This window comes from Tyto alba, unplaced genomic scaffold (assembly GCF_018691265.1).
Source record: "Tyto alba isolate M040663 unplaced genomic scaffold, T.alba_DEE_v4.0 Super-Scaffold_14, whole genome shotgun sequence".
Lineage (NCBI taxonomy): Eukaryota > Metazoa > Chordata > Aves > Strigiformes > Tytonidae > Tyto > Tyto alba.
The window spans coordinates 57,853,661-57,871,182 of NW_024881276.1; the positions used below are offsets into that span (position 1 = coordinate 57,853,661).

At 43.0% G+C, this 17,522-nt stretch overlaps 1 protein-coding gene across 6 annotated transcripts in view; it reads left to right on the plus strand.

Moving 5' to 3' along the window:
• The first annotated feature begins 311 nt into the window (after window positions 1-311).
• The window catches only part of LOC104366087 (ephrin type-B receptor 5), a 74,371-nt gene continuing 57,160 nt past the window's right edge, over window positions 312-17,522 (plus strand). For 2 of the 6 annotated variants that reach the window (XM_032997530.2, XM_032997536.2), the window contains exon 1: window positions 3,125-3,577. The gene's annotated coding sequence lies outside the window, so the exon portion shown is untranslated. Of the gene's footprint in view, window positions 349-1,368; window positions 1,588-2,586; window positions 2,931-3,010; window positions 3,058-3,124; window positions 3,578-17,522 lie in introns of those variants that run through there. The other 4 variants (XM_042788806.1, XM_032997533.2, XM_042788805.1 and 1 more) reach the window with 4 other exon arrangements.

Genomic DNA, 17,522 nt, shown 5'->3' on the forward strand with positions numbered 1-17,522 from the left:
ATAGTATAATAGTACCCTTCTTACTCTTTCCTCTGCTTGCTATTCTACTTGATATTCCCAGCTCCTCCCTTTCTTCTCCATATCCTGTTCTGTCCTTGTCTGTCTTTAATAGTTCATCTGTGTGTATCTTGCTTTCTCTACCTCCGTCTCCCACCTCTCTCTCTTACCCTCCTTTTTCTCTCTTTTTCCTTTGAAACTCTATTCCCCTTGTCTTAGCCTCACCCCTCCCTTTTATCTTCCTCAGCTATTCCCTCATGGGTGGTTTTCTTCTCTTTGGTTTGTGTGGTCTGCCCTGCACATTCCTACTCTCTTCTCTTCAAGACCTAACATGTTTCACACAGTGAAGAGGTTAGTTATGAAATGGATTATGTTTTGCTGTTCTGACCATTGTTTTAATAACTGCACCTTTTCTTGCTTTAATTATTACAAGATCTGTTTGTGTGTCTGGATACTTGCAACTCGCTATTGTGTGGAATTCTGTGTCTATAAAATGAATGTCTGTCTATGTAAATTGGAGCACATGATTGTCTGTATCAGTGGTCTCCAAGCTTTTTTTATCATGTACCCCTATTGATAAAAAACTTTAGCATACACCACCAATATATATATATATTTACTTATTTACAAAATACATAAATGTACTACTGAAGTTCTAATATTTTATTCCTGCAGCCCAATGGGTCATTTCACACACCCCTTGGGGTGCATGCACCTCACTTTGGAGACCACTGATCTATATCATGCAGCCACACTTTTGCATAAGGTATGGTAGTTTTGTCACATTTAAGACCGACCTGAGAATCTGATCTATCCATGGTAGGTTGGGATGGAGAGCTTTTGTTTCTCTGTTTCTGTCATGTCTAGGCTGTGATTGTTTACATTTTTGAGAGGGGTGAGTTTTGAGGTATGATAATCTGTCTAGTAGAGGAAGGTTTCAGAAACTGGAAAAGTTTTTGAAGACATAAACGCATACACTGCAAAATGCTGCAGCTTGAAGAAAGAACAGTTAACTGCCTTAAAATTAATCCCTAGTAATCCCTAGTTGTCTTGCCTTCCACCAAGAAAGATTTTAAACAGGGTTTGGATGTTGCACGTGCATGTGTGCCTCCTTGTAGCACAGGAACTTTTCCCAGACTTCTCCATTCAGAGTAGCAGCTCGCTTGTGCTTGGCTTTCCTTCTGTAAGGAGGAGGATGAGGTTTGGGGGGGAATATTCCATTACCATAAAGGGGAGGAAGTGTTTCTGCAGCTACTGAACAATGCGGCTACTTAACCTCTTTCCCAACCCCGGTACAATGGTACAGTCCCACTGCTCCTTTCTAGGAGCCAGATGCTCCTTATAGTACTAAAAGGAGGAAGAAAGGAAAATGTGTAAAAATTTACTACCGAACTAAGCAAGGGCCAGATTCCAAGAGGAGCTGAGTACCTGCAATTTCTCCAGAAGTCAATTTATTTTATAATCCGACCGAGGCGGAGAGGGGAGGATTGGGGCCAAGGAGGGAGTTGGAAGGAAAGAGATCTGTTGTAATTGGTGTCTAGAAACCCCCACAGAGAGGATTAGGAAAGAAACTATGCTGTCTGGGAAGAGGTAGGTATTTGTGTTATTCTGCATAAATACAGAACTACTAGAAAAGGCTGTGATGTGTGTAAACTAATCCTAGCTTTTTGAACTCAGAGATGTGGCACTATCTGCTGATAGTACTTCTCCTAAGCAGAAGTTTATACATTTTATCATGCAGTGAGGTGTCTAATGTGCATTTGTGCTTTTGTATGTGTACCAGTGTTTTACACTGAAGGGAATCATGGTCACTTTATATTGTCTGTAATGTGAAGCTTGTACTTCAAACCAAGTTACTTTGGCAGGAGAGGCCCAAAATTCTGCTCAGTGTTATCACAGAGGTATTTGTGAATTGTAAGCCACTGAGTTTTGATATATTTTTCCACTGAGTCCAAATAGGCACACTCTGCACTGTAGCTCACAGCATCCTCATTTTCTGCCAGCTGTCCGTGTAACTCACTGAACGGTAGGTATAATCAAAGGGTTATGCAGCATGCCTCATCCTCTAACATTTCTCTGTGTTCAGCCCAGTGACATTTGTAGATTGGGTAGGTATACTCTTTTTCTTGCACCAGCAGCTGATAAGAGTGACCCAGAAAGATGCTTCCAGTCCTTTCTCTCTACACTGGAAGTGGAGGTCCTTCTTTAGGAGAATTAAGGAACCCCGGTTGATTTATCCACCCCATTGCTTGTTGAGCTGAAGTTTGTTAGTACCTAGAATCAAGGACGCAGATAGCCTCTGTGACATTTGACCTTGAGCATTTGGAAGCAGAGTGCAAGTAAGCACCCCCGTGCTAACTTTAAGCTGGCTTGCCACAGTAGATGCCATACAGCAACACGGATTCCCACAGCCCAGAGAAACCGTCCAAGGATCGGCAATTGCTGCTGCTCCTCCAGCACTGCCACACCGCACCTTCTGGCACAAACCTAGCAGGGTCACGCACACCTCCAGTCACACCCGGGCAACCCCCCCCCCCCCAGAAAAAACCCTGGCCCGCAGCTCGGAGCCTCCGGCGAGGGAAGACCCACTTGGAAAATCCCCCCCCCACCTCTGGAAGACACCGGGTGGAGGAAGCGTGAGCAGCGGAGCGACCCGCGGACGGAACCCGGTGCCGCCCGGCGGAGCGGCTGTGAGGGGAGGCCTCGTCCGCACCGCGCTCCACCCCGGCCAGCCCCGGCTGCGGCAGCCGGCAGAGCCGAGAGCGCGGCGGCGGGGGCCGGGGGAGCCGGCGAGGCTGGCAGGGAGGACGGTGAACGCCGCGGAACTGACAAGCAGGAGCGGCCGCCGCCGCCTCAGAACGTGGGACCGCGCAGCGCCCGCGTTTGCCGCCGCGGGCCGCTGCGCGAGGCTGGGCCTCCGCGCGGGAGAGCAGGTCGGCGGGGGAGGGGCGGGAGGGGTGGGGGGTTGCGCTCGCTGATGAGGGGAGGAGGGGCAGGGCGAGGAGGGAAGGGGGGGAAGCGTGAGAGCCCGGGGAAAGGGGACAAGGCAGATCCTCCTCTGTAAGTGGGGGGGCGGCCTGGGCGGGGGGGGGGAGTGGAAAAAACGTTCACAGAGAAGGGCCTGGAGAGGAGCGCAGGGATCGGGACTGCTCGCAAGCATCCGACCTGCTGGAGGCATCGGTCGCGGGCCAAGGGCTGTGCCCGCGGCCGGGGGACAAAGCGGCGGCGGGTGCGGAGCGGGAGGGGTTTGGCGCTGAGCCCATCGAGGTGGTGGAACTCCGACGGTGAAAATGGTCTTTGTCCAACTTTTCTGATGCCGGTCGGGCACGGCTCTAGCAGGAAGGGGCTGCTGCGAAAACTGCTTGAGTAATGCTGGGAAGTGAAAGGGGTGTTGCTGGAGTCCTGCAAAAGGTATTGTGTCGGGCGAGCGGGCCGGCGGGGAAGGATGTTGTGAGCCTGGCCGGAGGGATCTGAGGAAGAGGGGCCGGGGCCGAGGATATCTTCAGGTCTATGCTGGCCGTGGCGGCGGGAGACGCAGAACAAACGAGTACTACTTATGAAAGGGATAAAAACTCCTCAGGTTTGTTTTTTTTTCTCCTTTCCTGGTATCTGCTGTTTAAAGGCTGTGTTACTGGGACTCGAAGTGCCCAGAAAGACACACACACACACACCCCCCGCCCAAGCGCCTCTCCTGTCAGGTGCCCGTGTGTGGTCAGGGAGAGAAAACCTGTATGAAATCGGGCCACGGTTTCTCTGCTCGCAGAAATCGCCATCAAAACCAGATGTCTTCCACACTTGCATGGTGTGTTTGGTGTGCTTCTATCCGTGTTGTTTCTCTCTAGCTCCTTGAAGAGCCGTAGCTAAATGCTGCCTTTGAAGACTGAAGCAGGAAGACTGGGGTAGATGCATGCTTGTATAGGTTTCTGATCCTCATGGAACGATACAAGGAAGGCTTTGTGGCCTGCTTTGTGGATAGGGTTGTTTAATGCTCTTACGGGGGACAAATGGCTGTATGAGTGCTTGTGGCAGAGAAGAGACACGTTAACCTATTTTTCAAGGAGATGAGGTAAGGTACTACTACTTCTGCTAAATAGATCTGTGAATATGGGAGTGGCTGTTTTGATGGGTAATTTAAATTTGGCTTTCATGTATCTGCTGAGATGATTTCACTTACTCTGAAGGTTCTCTTGCTGCCACCACACTCATTCAGTTGGGGATAAGAGTGAGTATCACCTGCTTCCCCCACAAATTCTAGAAATAAGAGAGTAGAGATAGGGAAGCAAATCCCCCCACGTGGCATCCTTTATTAGCAGTGATATCAAGTCATGCAGATTGATGAGGAAGGAGAGTGAGAGGGCAAATGGAAACAAGGTCAAGACAGTGGGAAGAGTATCTGGCACCAGACAAGTCTGTTACAGGGGCAGATCTGCAGCCTCAGCTGGGATGAACACGGAAGGCTCCCTTCTTCCTTGTTATGTAGGTTCTGACCAGAAACATGGAAACTGGGCATGGGGTGCACCTGTTTAGTCACAGCTGATCCACCTGCCCCAAGCCACTAACACAAGATCTAGTGACTATTTTGGGGTCTTTCTTCATTCCCAGTTTGAAATAATTCCAATGCTGAGGTTCATTTGGGAACCAGAAATAGATAATCCACAATCTAATAATCTTTTTTCTTTGACGATACTTGATTTCTGTGCTGAAAATAGGATCTGCTTTTTTCTAGAAGTTCATTCCCTAAATTTAACACCTTGCACCACTTCAGTTTATTTTGCTAGTGTTTTGGCAAGCCTCAGAAAACTGCACGTAGTTATATCCTTTCCCTTACTGCCTTTTGTGTGTATGCCCTCTTAGCCAAATTATACATGTGCAGTTTTTAATTCCTTGACATGTCTGTGTGCCCCTCTATCCACTAAACATTCTTTCTTGTCTTCTGAGTTCTATCCTAATTGACTTTCTTGTGCTTGCACTGAGCTACACAGTATTGTTTGTATGGTCATGTGTTTTGATACTTGGAAATACCATTATTTTTGGGCATTGGAGCTTGTATGCAACAGGTTTGTATCATCTCTAGTTTAATCACCAAAACCCTGCAGAAAGGCATGTTTTCTTGCTCTGTTCTGAGCTTCTCAGCTCTTCCAATCTGTTAGCTGTGGCAAGAACAGCTTGGGCTATAGAGACATTTTCTGGAGTGGGTTGGGGGAGAGATGTCTCCTCTCTTTTGCCCAAGGCTGCTACTGTCATTGCCTTCTGTATTAGACTTGCAGGCTGACCGATGGCACAACACTTTTTGGAGGAGAGGCAGCTGGTGGCTCCAAGGAGACAGCTGCTTATTCTCCAGCATGCTCCCATAGGCTGCCAGCAGATGTGTCTGACAGAGAGCTGATCCCTCAGTCCACTGAGAGTTGCCTTCTTTATGCTTATACAAATTCACTGTGTACATTCCTCTTTGTGTCCAGATGCAGATGTCTTCCCCATCTCCCCTTTGCTACTGCACGTGACACACGCAGAGTATCATGTAAGAAAGAGATCACTACAGTTTCTCACACCTTACCTTGTGTGCCTTCATTAACATAGAGTTGCTTCATGGTCAAATCTCCTTCCCTGGATACTTGCACTGTTATGAGATTTATGCATGCTTTTCCTCTGACTTAAGGAATGTTTCCCTCTATAGGTCTGCTCCCCCTAAATCCTGCTTTTTCTTGTTAGCCATGCATTATCCCTTGGCAGGCCCTGTGCGGAAGGTTCTCCTAAAGTCCCTACAAATGAGTGCAAAATACCTTTAGAGCACATTTAAGGTTGCACAGTTTATTTCTCATTTCTGCGGACATATTGTGTATGTTTACTGCAGACATGAACAGTAGAAGATGGAAGAAGAAGAAACTGGTATGTGTGATCAAGCTAGATCTTTATAATGTGGCTTAACCACCAAAAAGGATAGCAGTATCACCCAAGAAGGGCACTATTGTGAAAAAGTGTTTGTAAAGAATATTCCAAATCAGCTGTTCTTGGTCATAAACATACAGTGATTTTTTTCCAAAAGCTAAAAGGCTCATTTCTATAAAGATAAAAGTTGATTACAGCTATAGGAGGAAACTTAAAAGCCTCCTGTAGTTTTGTCATTATTTTCTCTTACATTTTTTCTTAAGCCTGCTTTAGTATTATATTACTGTTCTGTCCTACTGTTTCAAAAAAGCAAAATTTTTATTTTGTTAGGAAGTTTTATATCATCTTACAGCAATACAGTTAACATACTTTTTCCAATTACTGACTCCACAAATTCAGCAGAATTCCAGCTTCTTGCAACCTTATCATTTAGCTTCTGCCTGTTAAGTCTTGGACTTGTGAGAAACACGCTCATGCATACCAAAAAAATATTTTATTCAAAGTCAGTGGAGCAAAGAATACAGCACTGGGCGCAATGGCGTGCACTCCGCCCCAACAGGGGCTTCTTTTTATAGAGCAACCAGAAGATTTCATTGGTTGAGCGAAAATGGCGGGTTTTCTCCTCTTTACGCCTGCACAGACAGCTCCTTTTACTTTGTTTCTCCGAGGCTGTCTCTCTCAGAACTTTTCCACTGCCCTCGGGAAGGGGTGGGAGTTTCGGTGGATATGGGGGTGTTGGGATGGAAATGGGGGGGGGTTGGGGTGGAGATGGGGTGGGACGGCAAAGTCCAGGTTGCTCTTCATCAGGAGTTCTTCACTTAACCCTTTTCTGCCGGCTTCCATTCTTCCCCGGCCCCTCCCATCCAGGTTCCCCTTTCCATGACACCTAACCACAGACCACCCCCCCATCCTCTTGCTTGACCAGTTCCACACAATGCCCAACCATATGCCTAATTTTGTGATCAAAAAAGGCTTGCTTAACTTTTATAATTTTAACAATACTAATTTAATAACACCTTTAGCCTAACTCAATAAAAGTAATTGTTTAATTACTTTTAGAGAAAGCAAAATCCTTCTGTTATTTATAACAGACTGGACATCCCTCTTCTCTCCGTATTTTCTCTCTTTGGCAACCATGTAGTGTCATGGACATAACTTATGTGTATTTTGTAAATAATTTTGTAGGTGTTCTGCAGCAGCAAACTAGCTCTCTGTCTCGAGTGGTGCCAACTGTGCTATGTCAACAGACCCCAAAAAGGATAAGAACTCCTTAATGACTCATGTCAGCCATGATATTCTGATATGTGAGCAGCAAATCTGCTGAGTAAGAAAATGCCATTTCATGCTGTCACTCTTCTTACATTTGATTTATACAAACTTAACAGAGAACTACACCAGTACTTTGTGTTTTCAAGAAATATTCCTCTGCCACGAGGAACAGTATTTTATTTTAAGTATACTATTAATACATGTGGTATTAAAAAAAAAAAAAAAAAAAGAAAATTTAGAAGTATGTGCTTTATGGAGGTACTGGCACAATATTTTATATGGAAGATGCTGTCTTCCCTTTTAAAAAGTTACCATGGAGTAGGCTGATCATCCTGTCACAGACGTGGTACTTGAAGATTGTTCTCAAGACCACTTCTGAGAAAAGAAGCTGCTGTGGAAGACAAGGTCTTCTAGTTAGTGTTTTCAATTTTTCATGCCTCCAGAGGCCCCTGTGCATTCTGCTACTTACGGCTTGCTTGTTAAGCAAATGTTTGTTCAAACGTTTCACGTGCACACACACCCTCCCATATACATGCATACATGCACACAGCAACAGTTAAAGAGGAGAAAAAAAGTACTATCCTGGGAGTAGCTTGCCAACTAAGTGATTCCTCCGCTGATTCTGCGGTTTCCAAATGCAGTGTTTTTTCCTCTGTGCCATGTCTCTGGAAAATATCCAGTGTGTCTAAATCATGTAATTAAACCCTAGAAGCCAGAGGCTGAGGCCTACTGACTCTTTGTAACTTATTTCTGGTTTAGTATACTGATGTTCCTTCAAGTTACTGTAAAGCTTTCAAAGCTCCCTAAATGACCTGATCTGTCTCCTATTTACTGACATTCACATGATATGAATCTGTTTGGCCCAGCTGACCACTTCAGGGGCAGTGTGTAGGATACAGATGCCTGTGTGAAGGCATTTACCATAAGGCTTACCACAAGTTCTCTCAGATACTGAGGATGTCTACATACAGAAGCAGGATTCCTTGGCAGGACTCTTATCATCCTAACTATTATTTAAGAAGAAGGTAGGATGTCACAAGAGGGATATTGTTGCAGAGATTTCTGGGCAGGTTTTGAATAATTTCAATTTGGAAATTCAAACTGGACCGCTTTTAATATTATTTGAATTTCCAAATGTTAAGTTTCACTCACAGCTAGGATCAATTTAATTCCAGTAAGCAGAATTTGAAATGCTTTCTGCACCAGGAATATGTTTGAAATTACTCCTTCTTGATTTTGAGCCAGGAAGAAGCTGCTTGGAAGCACAGCTGGGTTGGGAAGCTTGTCTGCAGTTGTCTGTTGCTTGCTAATGTCAGTAGGTGCTGGTGCCAGCAACAATGGGAATGCAAATATGTACTTTCACTTTTCAGTGAGTTTGCTAATCCCTTTTGGAGTGTGTGTTGTTAATAAAGGGGCTACCTATCAGTAGTTATCACTGCCATTATCATGGTATCTGGAATGGAATAGTTCTGTTGAGAAATGTTAATTTAATTACTAGTGCAGAGAGGACCTTAGTGGCTGCCTCCTCCTCCAGTGTCTAAGCATGTTAGAAATGGATAAAGGTTCAGTACAGTGTGATTTCAGAACAAATTGTGCTGACCTGAGCATAAATCAGCTGTCTGTTAAAATCTAGAAGATAGAGGCTTGACGGAGGGAATTTTCTGTAGTTTGCATGTGTCTTGGTGTTGTTTTCTGCTGAGACACGTATGTGCAGTCAGATGCTGAAGAACAGTTAGTTTTCTTTTGAGCCTTACTGTAGCACCTTTTTTGGTCAGGGCCCCAGGCTGAACACCAGAAAGACATTTGGTGAAATAGCATAATGGGAATGATGCCTCACTTGTGCTCCTTGCTTCAGTTAAAAGTTGTCCTAATGCTGATTTGAATAATTGTGTTGGCAATTGAGTGTTTCTCATGGATAATTTTACCCATCTTGAATTAGAAGTGACTCTGGAGAGCTTCAGGTTTCTGCAACTAGGGAAATCAAATTAGTGACAAGATTCCTGTTACCTGAAGAGAATGGCTTAAGAAATTGTTTCTTAAATAGATCATTTTGATTCTGTCCAATGAATTAACCCCAACAGTGCGTGTGGTGACAGGGTGTAAAGAAAACAGATCAGTCTTTGGAAACAGAGTAAAAATAAAAATGTTAAGTTCTTTAAAGGTCATCGTGTCTCAATTTTACAGAGTTGTGTGGCTAGAAATCAGAGTGGGAAAGGGGAACATGACCTAAAACCTCATAAAGTTCTTTTAAAATTAGTTTTTATATGATTCTTCTGGAGTAGGCCTTGCTTTTTCCACCCCAGATCACTGCAGATCAGCCCAGTGTTTTCTATATTTTCTCCTGTGCCTCTGAACCTGTGGTGTTGAAATCCTTGACTTTATGGCAATAATGCAAATGCACGTGGGCTATTTGTATTTGTGAACTTCTCTGCCATGCACTGATTAACTGGGAGCTCAGTGAAGAGCAACAGCAGTGATGAGGAGACTATAGGGAATTTTTGACATGCTATTAGAAAGAACTAGCTTAATGATGGCTGGAAAAGGGTTCCTCTGGAGTATCTATAGTACCTGGGAGACTGTTGGCAGGATCCTAGGCAATGTGACTAAAGTAAAAGGGCTAGCTCAAATTGCACAAATTAGATGATTTTGGGTTCAGTATTAAGGCATGTTTTCTCCACCAAGGGTCTAAGTAGATTGCAGGGAGTCATGGAAGCTCTATTGCTTATGTCATTTAAAAATATAACTAGGAAAGCCTAAAGGAATACACAGACAAAAATCCTGCAGTTGACTGGGGACTGTAGGCTAGATGTTGAATAAATGAAGATGCTCATCCCCCTCTTTCAGTTTCTATTATTACAGCCTTACCAGCAACTGGGGGAGGGGCTACCTTCCTGACAGAAAATGCATCTTGGATCTACAGTGTTACAACCAAGACCAGTTGGTACCCAAGGAAAGGAAGTGGAGTGTTGTCTTTGCTCCATTTCAGGTGTAATCCTTTGGTTTGAAGTTGGACATGGCTGTAACAAGATCAGTGAGCTCCATCATTCACATTGAAATATAAATAAGCCTTTGAGACACAGAGAAGGCAGGATGAGCTCTGAGATATGTTATTGGTTTCATATCTGGCATGAAATATAATGCAAACATGCATTAGAAAGAGATGGTATGAGCCTGAAATATCTTTCTGCTGTATCCTGCTTGGCCTTCCGCTTCAGACTTTTTCTGTTTTGCTGAAGTGTTAGTGGCACATAATGTTCCTATTTCCTGCGGGTGGAAACAATGAACTGGAAATGCAGGATAGAGGAGGAGGGAAGGACTTGAGAATGGATGGAATTGGCTGCTCTGCAGGCTCTGCCAGTGGCAAGTTCAAATTTTGGTGGGGCTCTGTAACCCACTTTCACTACACATGGGCTCCCTACGATACTTCACTGAACTCAGCTAATTGTTCCACCCAGTGATTTCCTTTAAGGTCATCTCCCTCTTCTTTGCAGCCTTGATCTCACTTCTCTTGTTCAAGCTGCCTTTTCTGCCTCATTGCTCTCTCAGCTGTCTCTTAGACAAGAGCCAATTTGGGGCAAGCTGATTCCAGAATCAAAGTGAGAGCGTGGTCTAAGCCTTGAACCTGCATGAATCAATAATGTTGTCCTCTAAATAAGTAAATAAATAAATATAGATATCACTGACAAAAGGTAGAAGAAACTTAGTGTTAAAGAAAAGTCAGATGTTTCTGAAGTTGAATAGGAGAATTATATTGCCTGTTCTTGTTACTTAGTTCAGTCATTTTAACAGGAGACCAAGGTACTATGAGGGAAGGAGACTGAACGAAGATTATGGATTTGGAGGCTAGAACTGAAGAGAGCAAAACTGGTTAAATCATCTATTTTCTTAAAGTTTTCCCAGAATAAGTTCTAGATTTCATGGTTCCTGTCTCTGTGTTCGTGCTGTCTTGAGAGATTGCTACCAAGGTAGCTCCCTGGTTGCTTGCTACTGCACAGTGCAGTGACACCTCCTGCAAAGATGGTTATAGACAGACTATTGTTAGTGTTGATGTGCAGTTCTGTAGAGTGTGATCAGTGCAGCTGTAGGATTATTTTGTAGTGTTTTAGTGCCTAATGGAAACATGAGGCTGAAACTAATGGTGGAACAGATAGTGTTCCCATCTATGCAAACAGTGGTCATATGAGGATGAAAACTGTGGTAGAACTCTTCTCTGTGCCATTTCTCCCTCATAGCTTCCTAGTTCTGTGCATATATTTCCACATCAAATACTCTAATTTACATACTGGAGCCAAAGCTTGTGTATTGTATAGCCTGTTGGTGCAGTCAGCAAAATTTAAGAGAATCGTCTTGGCTGAAGATAATTTCTTATTCCCATTCCATTCAGGGAATATATCATGTCACAGGCCTCTGTTAGGGCAATCTTACGAAGTCAGAAACTTGTATTTGCAATAGATGTGGGGGTATAATTGGGTGGAAGCTAGCTGGTAATCAACTGCATGAAGAGTTTTGGACAGCAAGATCAAGGCAGTTAACAAGTCAGTAAAGTGATTCAGTGCTTTTCTTCCTTCTGTTTTACAAATAAATATTATTTCCTTGTTCTCTTAACAGGAATAAAAAAATATGATAAATAATGCTAATAATTCAATAGTTTTTTAAAACAAAAGTAGCATCTAACTGAAAATGCATGCAGCCAACAATTTGAGAACCAAGCTCTGTAACAGCCTAAGGCTGTGAAACTGATTAAAATGGAAGAAAGTATTTATAATTAACCCTTAAGTCAGGAAGGACATTCTCTGAAAACCCAAGTTGCTTCCTTGAAGCCAGAGAGGAGATTAATAGAAAGAGCAGCACTTACATGAAGATGTTTTAATATTCTTAGTTCTTTCTGTAGTCTGTTTTGAAATGTCAGTTTATCTCATGGAATGAAAGGCAATTTCAAAATGCAGGCATTTCTCATAGAAGAGGACCATTATCTTTTAACCGATTGCCAGTGCTGTCACTACCTCCTAATGGATAGCATAAGTTTGGATACTGTGAATATGAATAGCATGCATTTTCTGCTTATGCTAAATACTCCTTACTGTAAAGCCCTCATAAAGTCAAAAGCAAAATGTCCCAACCCAGGAAAATTCTGGTCAGGGGAGATTCATTGTTATTCCCACAGTGAGATTAAGACCAAACGAGGTCAAATGCCAAAAAGAAAAGAAGTTTATTAGTTACATCAATATTCGTGTAGATGCAAGAAAGAGAGAGAGAGAGAGAGAGAGAAGGAAGAGTTAAAAACAAAGGAAAGTAAAGATGCAGTAGCTACCACAACGGAGCTGGGGCAGTCCCATCAGTCCGAATTAACTTCACATCAGGTGGGGAATTCCATTTGATGCTGGTCGTCATGGCTCTTATATTGAAGTGTTGTCGCTCTTCCCGAGGATTGATTGACATATCCTAAAAGCTGTCTTGTTCGCATGCACTCATCACTCAGTGGTGGTGCACATGCCCAATACCGTCTCTAGGGGGGGGCGGTGTTTCAGGGTCTTTTTTCTGTCCCCAGGTCTGGGCGCGTGTGCAAGGGTAAGATTGTTGCAATTACCTTAATAAAATAGCTTGAATCCTAGAATACTGTTTTGATTTTAGTTTAAAATATTACTTTGATTTAAAATGAAACTATAGCAGCTATGAGAATATAAAGCACACTAAGGCTCTTAAGATTAGGTAGCTAGTATGCCATGTGCCTTGAACACTGTACGAATCGTTATGGACTCTGAATCAAACCAGTGGGTACTGGTTATGGATCTTGATTTGAAACAATAGGTACCAGAAGAAACTGGTCTTGGTTGGGAAGATCGGCCAAAGAAGAAATGAGCATTGGCCAAAGATGAAATGAGCGTGCGCAGGGATGGAGTTCAACCAGCGGACACAGGGAGGAAGACTATCGACGACCACCAGAGGACCCCCGTCCAACATAACCACGCATGCGTTAGGGACATTTGCATATGATAATGATTTCCAGGAAATAGCATGAATATGCTAATCATTACCCTCCCCCCATTCTATTCAAATCAATCAGTAAAGATGACCAATGATTTCTGTAGAATAGGAATAGAGGTCAGGTGAGGTAACTGAAAGCCAGTCATTAATAAGGTCAAACTAAACTTTATGAATTTTGTTGATCTTATGTAACCATGACTCTGCTGAAAAAGTGTATAAATATGTTGTGCTTTGTACCTGTCGGAGAACAAGTCTTTGGTGGAGCTATCCCCCATGTTCTCCAGCACTGGAATAAAGAAGTGCCTGCTTATCTGCTTGGTGTAGAAAAGTTCTATTTGCGATTGCGACCACTAACAAGGTTATCCATATGCATAGGTTTTCCGGGAAAGGTTTGGGGATTTCCAAGAAATCATTTACATGCTCTATCAAATGTGGTGGTGGTCGTGGGGTATCCTTTGGTGGTTGACTAATGAAGGCTCAGCATCTTCCTCCTGATTGAATGTTTGACTTTAACTGGATTTGCATCCCTAAGTGGTTCAGACTGGTCTAACAGGATTGATGCAAGCTCAGGGTCTCTCTATCTTATCTTCAAGGTTGTCTTGCTTCCTTTATCTTCAAGGATGTATTCTTCTTTGTAATGTTTTCTGGTTGTCTGGGCTTATGGGGGGTGTAGCAGTTTCTGTGACTATGTTTGCTAAAGCATTAGAAAGTAGCAGGTGGGTTGCTCCAGCAATGCTGAGGCAGACATCCATTGGTGGTTTCGACACAGTCCAGCAGTGTTGAGACAGACATTCATTTGTATAAACATCTTTTAGACACCGTCCTTTACACAAAGTTAGAGATGAAGACAGTAAGTATACTTGTACAAAAAAACATAAGGTTCTTTGCTGCAGCTGAAGAAAATCTTAATCCTTACTAAAGGGCTTTACAGACTTTTGTCCAGAGAGATAATTGTAAGAAAAATATCCTCAGTTTGCTTTTTGCCCTCCATCGTATGTTTTGAGTGTTTGTGCGGAGGTCTTGATTCATATATTTCTAGCCATGCTATGTAAGGCTACATTCTTAATTTAAAACAGGAAACAGCACTAGCATACAATATCCCTTTTCTTAGGCTTATCCATATCTTACTTTTGTAAGCCACTCTCACTTTTCCCCCCACTCAACCCTTCAGGCCCATGGTTTCTTTTCCAGTGTCCTGACAGTGCCTTTAAGGCCCTTTGGCAGCTCTGTGCTTGGTTTGTCTATGCATATTTGCAGATGCTCTCACAGACTGGGTCAGCATACGTCAGGGCTATTTGTCTGATTTGTGGTGTTGCTTGTCTAGCCGATGCTAACACTGTGCTCGGCCTCTGTATCATTTTCCATCCATCAGCAATCAGAACTTGATATATAATAAAGCTAATTTCAGATGAAAAAGAAGCAAGATCATCATTGCTGAGTAGGTGAGAACATGATTTTAGGCACATACGCTTTGTGTCACACATCCTTTGTTTAAATGCTGTTTGTGAAAAACTTTGATTTTCCTTCCCTTTCTTGATATTGAAATAGTATGAATCTTTTTCCTTGTTGTTTTCAAACTTGTTATATCATAAAATTACTGTGAAATTTGAAGTGTTTACTTAAACTTAGATATTGATAGTTGAAAAGAAAATGGCAATTTTCAAAGAATTTTACTACCACAGAATTTTTTCACTTAGAAATTAATAATGCAGCCATCTTTAGGGATACTTAAGTCAAATCCCCTAAACATAAAATTTCATGTTTAGGATTTTGGAAATACAACCTTTTACACAGTGCTTGAGGAAGGTTTGGTGCTGTGTCCTAGAGCTTGTAAATTACCTATTTTTTTCCTCTCTGATGCCTTATGCCTTCTTTTGTACAGATAAAAGTATCTTTGTTAAAGGTAAATCATTCTTGAAGTTGAAAACTTCATATTTATTTCTACATAGAAAAAAGTACATTGCAAGGATCTGTGCATAGCTGTACTGAGACAAGTTTTCTGAGTAATTAAAGTTGGTAAGATCACACCCTATAGGTACAGCTGTTACCTTCTCTGTCCATTAAAGAGGATAAATGTGTTGGCCACCTCTTGATTATTTTTCTCCCTCTTCTTTCTGCAGTCTCATTTATTTACTGTATGAAAATTCAAAGGGAGTAATTTCTGTATCACTCCAATAACTATTACTTTTAAGGAGGGTTTCTATCAGGCAAGTGTTGGCTAACATACTGTCCTGGGTTGAGTGAGTGGTGGAGTTTTTTGGTGGCAGGGGAGGGGGCTATCGGGGCGGCCCCCTGTGAGAAGCTTCTCGAAGCTCCCCCAGCTCCACGTCAGCTCCACTTCTGTTTGGGAAATTGAGCCAATCGGCTGCGCCTCTGCGATAATGTATTTAAGAAGGGACGTGGTGATGGGCAGTGGGACTTGTGAGGAGGAGTTGCTGCAGCTGCATGAACACCAAGGTCAGTGGAGGAACGGAGGAAGAAAGGAGGGAGGAGGTGTGCCGGAGCAGAGACCCCCCTGTATCCTGTGGGGAGACGGCAGGGCGGCCCCCCCCTGCCACCCACAAAGATCTACAGTGGAGCAGACATTGATTTATGGCCTGTGTTTTTCACGTGGATGATCAAGGTGCTGTGCCCGATGAAGGCCGGGGTCTTTTCGGAAAAGGTAGCCCCGCTGCTGTAGTTCAGCACTGGGAGGATGGAGCAGGGGGGAACAAGTTCTAGAAGCTCCCCCCACTGTAGATGGAAGAAATGGCAGCACTGACTGCACACCCCATTCCCTGCCCCTGCGCTGCTGCGGGGAGGAGGTAGAGATATCGGGAGCATCTCTAGCATCTAGCGAGAACTGAGCCCAGGAAGAAGGGAGGGGTGGGGGGAAGGTGTTCTCAAGATGTGGCAATGCTTCTCACTGTCCTACTCTGTTATGTGTTGTTAGTGTCTGTAATAAATGTATGTTCTTCTTTTTTCTTCCCCTAACAAGTCTGCCTTTTGCTTGTGACCATAATGGGTGATCTGTCCCTCCTGGTCCTATCTTGAACCCCAAGCCTGGCTCATCTGCCCCTTCTCATTGCCAGAAGAGAAGGGAGAGACAGTGGCTCCGTGGCTGCTGACCAGGCTCAAACCACGACACATATACAGCAATACATTTCTTCACATTTTTTCATGCTATAATGTTATTAATATTCTAGAGCTGGGATTTTTCTTCCAGGTGTTAATGTTAGAAACTTCAGTATAATTACCATTGTTTCTTTGAAAAGTACGTGAATCACTATAAAAATTGTCAATTAAGTCAAATCTTGTGAAGTGGGAAGAGATTTTATTTTGGAGCTTTGTTATGCTTAATATGCATGTAATTCAAGTACCTAATAAGCAGGTTGGAGAAAGATTCTGTATCTTTAATGAAAATTTTTTTTTTCTAAATTGCAAGTTTCAAGAGATCAGTGTCCCTCTTGTTAGTCATAGCAGAAACATAATGGGGAGGCGTTATGAGAGTCTGCAGAAACACAGAGCAGCGGTGAATGAATTTTTCGTTAGAAAGATAAACTAAAGTCACAAGCATAGTTGTGAGGCTTCTCTAGCCAGGCATGTGTGTCATGGCAGAGAAGAGAGACTTAAAGGAAAGCACTGTGGTTATCTAAAGAAATGCTGATGTGGACACCTGTATGTGTTGGAAGACAGCACAGAGGCTCAGAATCTCCCCAGATACCTTTAGGCTGCACCAAAGGAATCATATGGAGGTGGCTGTCTGGCAGTCCATAGCTCCCTTTTTTAATTAGCGCAGATCTTAGGTACCTACTGAAGATGATTCAGCTCAGTCCACTGACTGTAGAGGTTGTTTGAGTGATTATGCATCTAATTTGGACACCCTGTCTGGGACTCAAAGGCTTAATAAAAATTCAGGAAAATAAGCATCTCTTCCCTTTAAGGGCTATGGAATTTCTTAAGTTGGATCCCACTAGGAAATATATAATCAGTGTGGAAGATCAGCTTCAAGACTGTGGTGTTTCCATGGTAAACGAGGAAATAAATCCCTTTCTTTGGAGAGCATTCAGAATCAACCTTTGGATTGCCATTGTAAACTTAAAGAACCCCAAAAGGCACAGACACAACCCTATTTAGATAATCTGTAAGAAACAAATTATCAAGTCAGCTAGAGGAAATCTTTTAGGAAGTACATTGTTGAGGGAAAAAATCCTTTAAGGTTAGTTATACATTAGCACCTAGAGCCCTTCTCTCAAGATTAAATAATAAACTGAACAGAGCATAAGGACTCCACAAGGCTTTGTTACAAATTCCACTCTCTCAGATATTTTTAAAGTATTTTGGAGTAATTCAAAATAATCTCAAATATTATCAGAGGATAAAAGGATATACAACTACTAATGAAA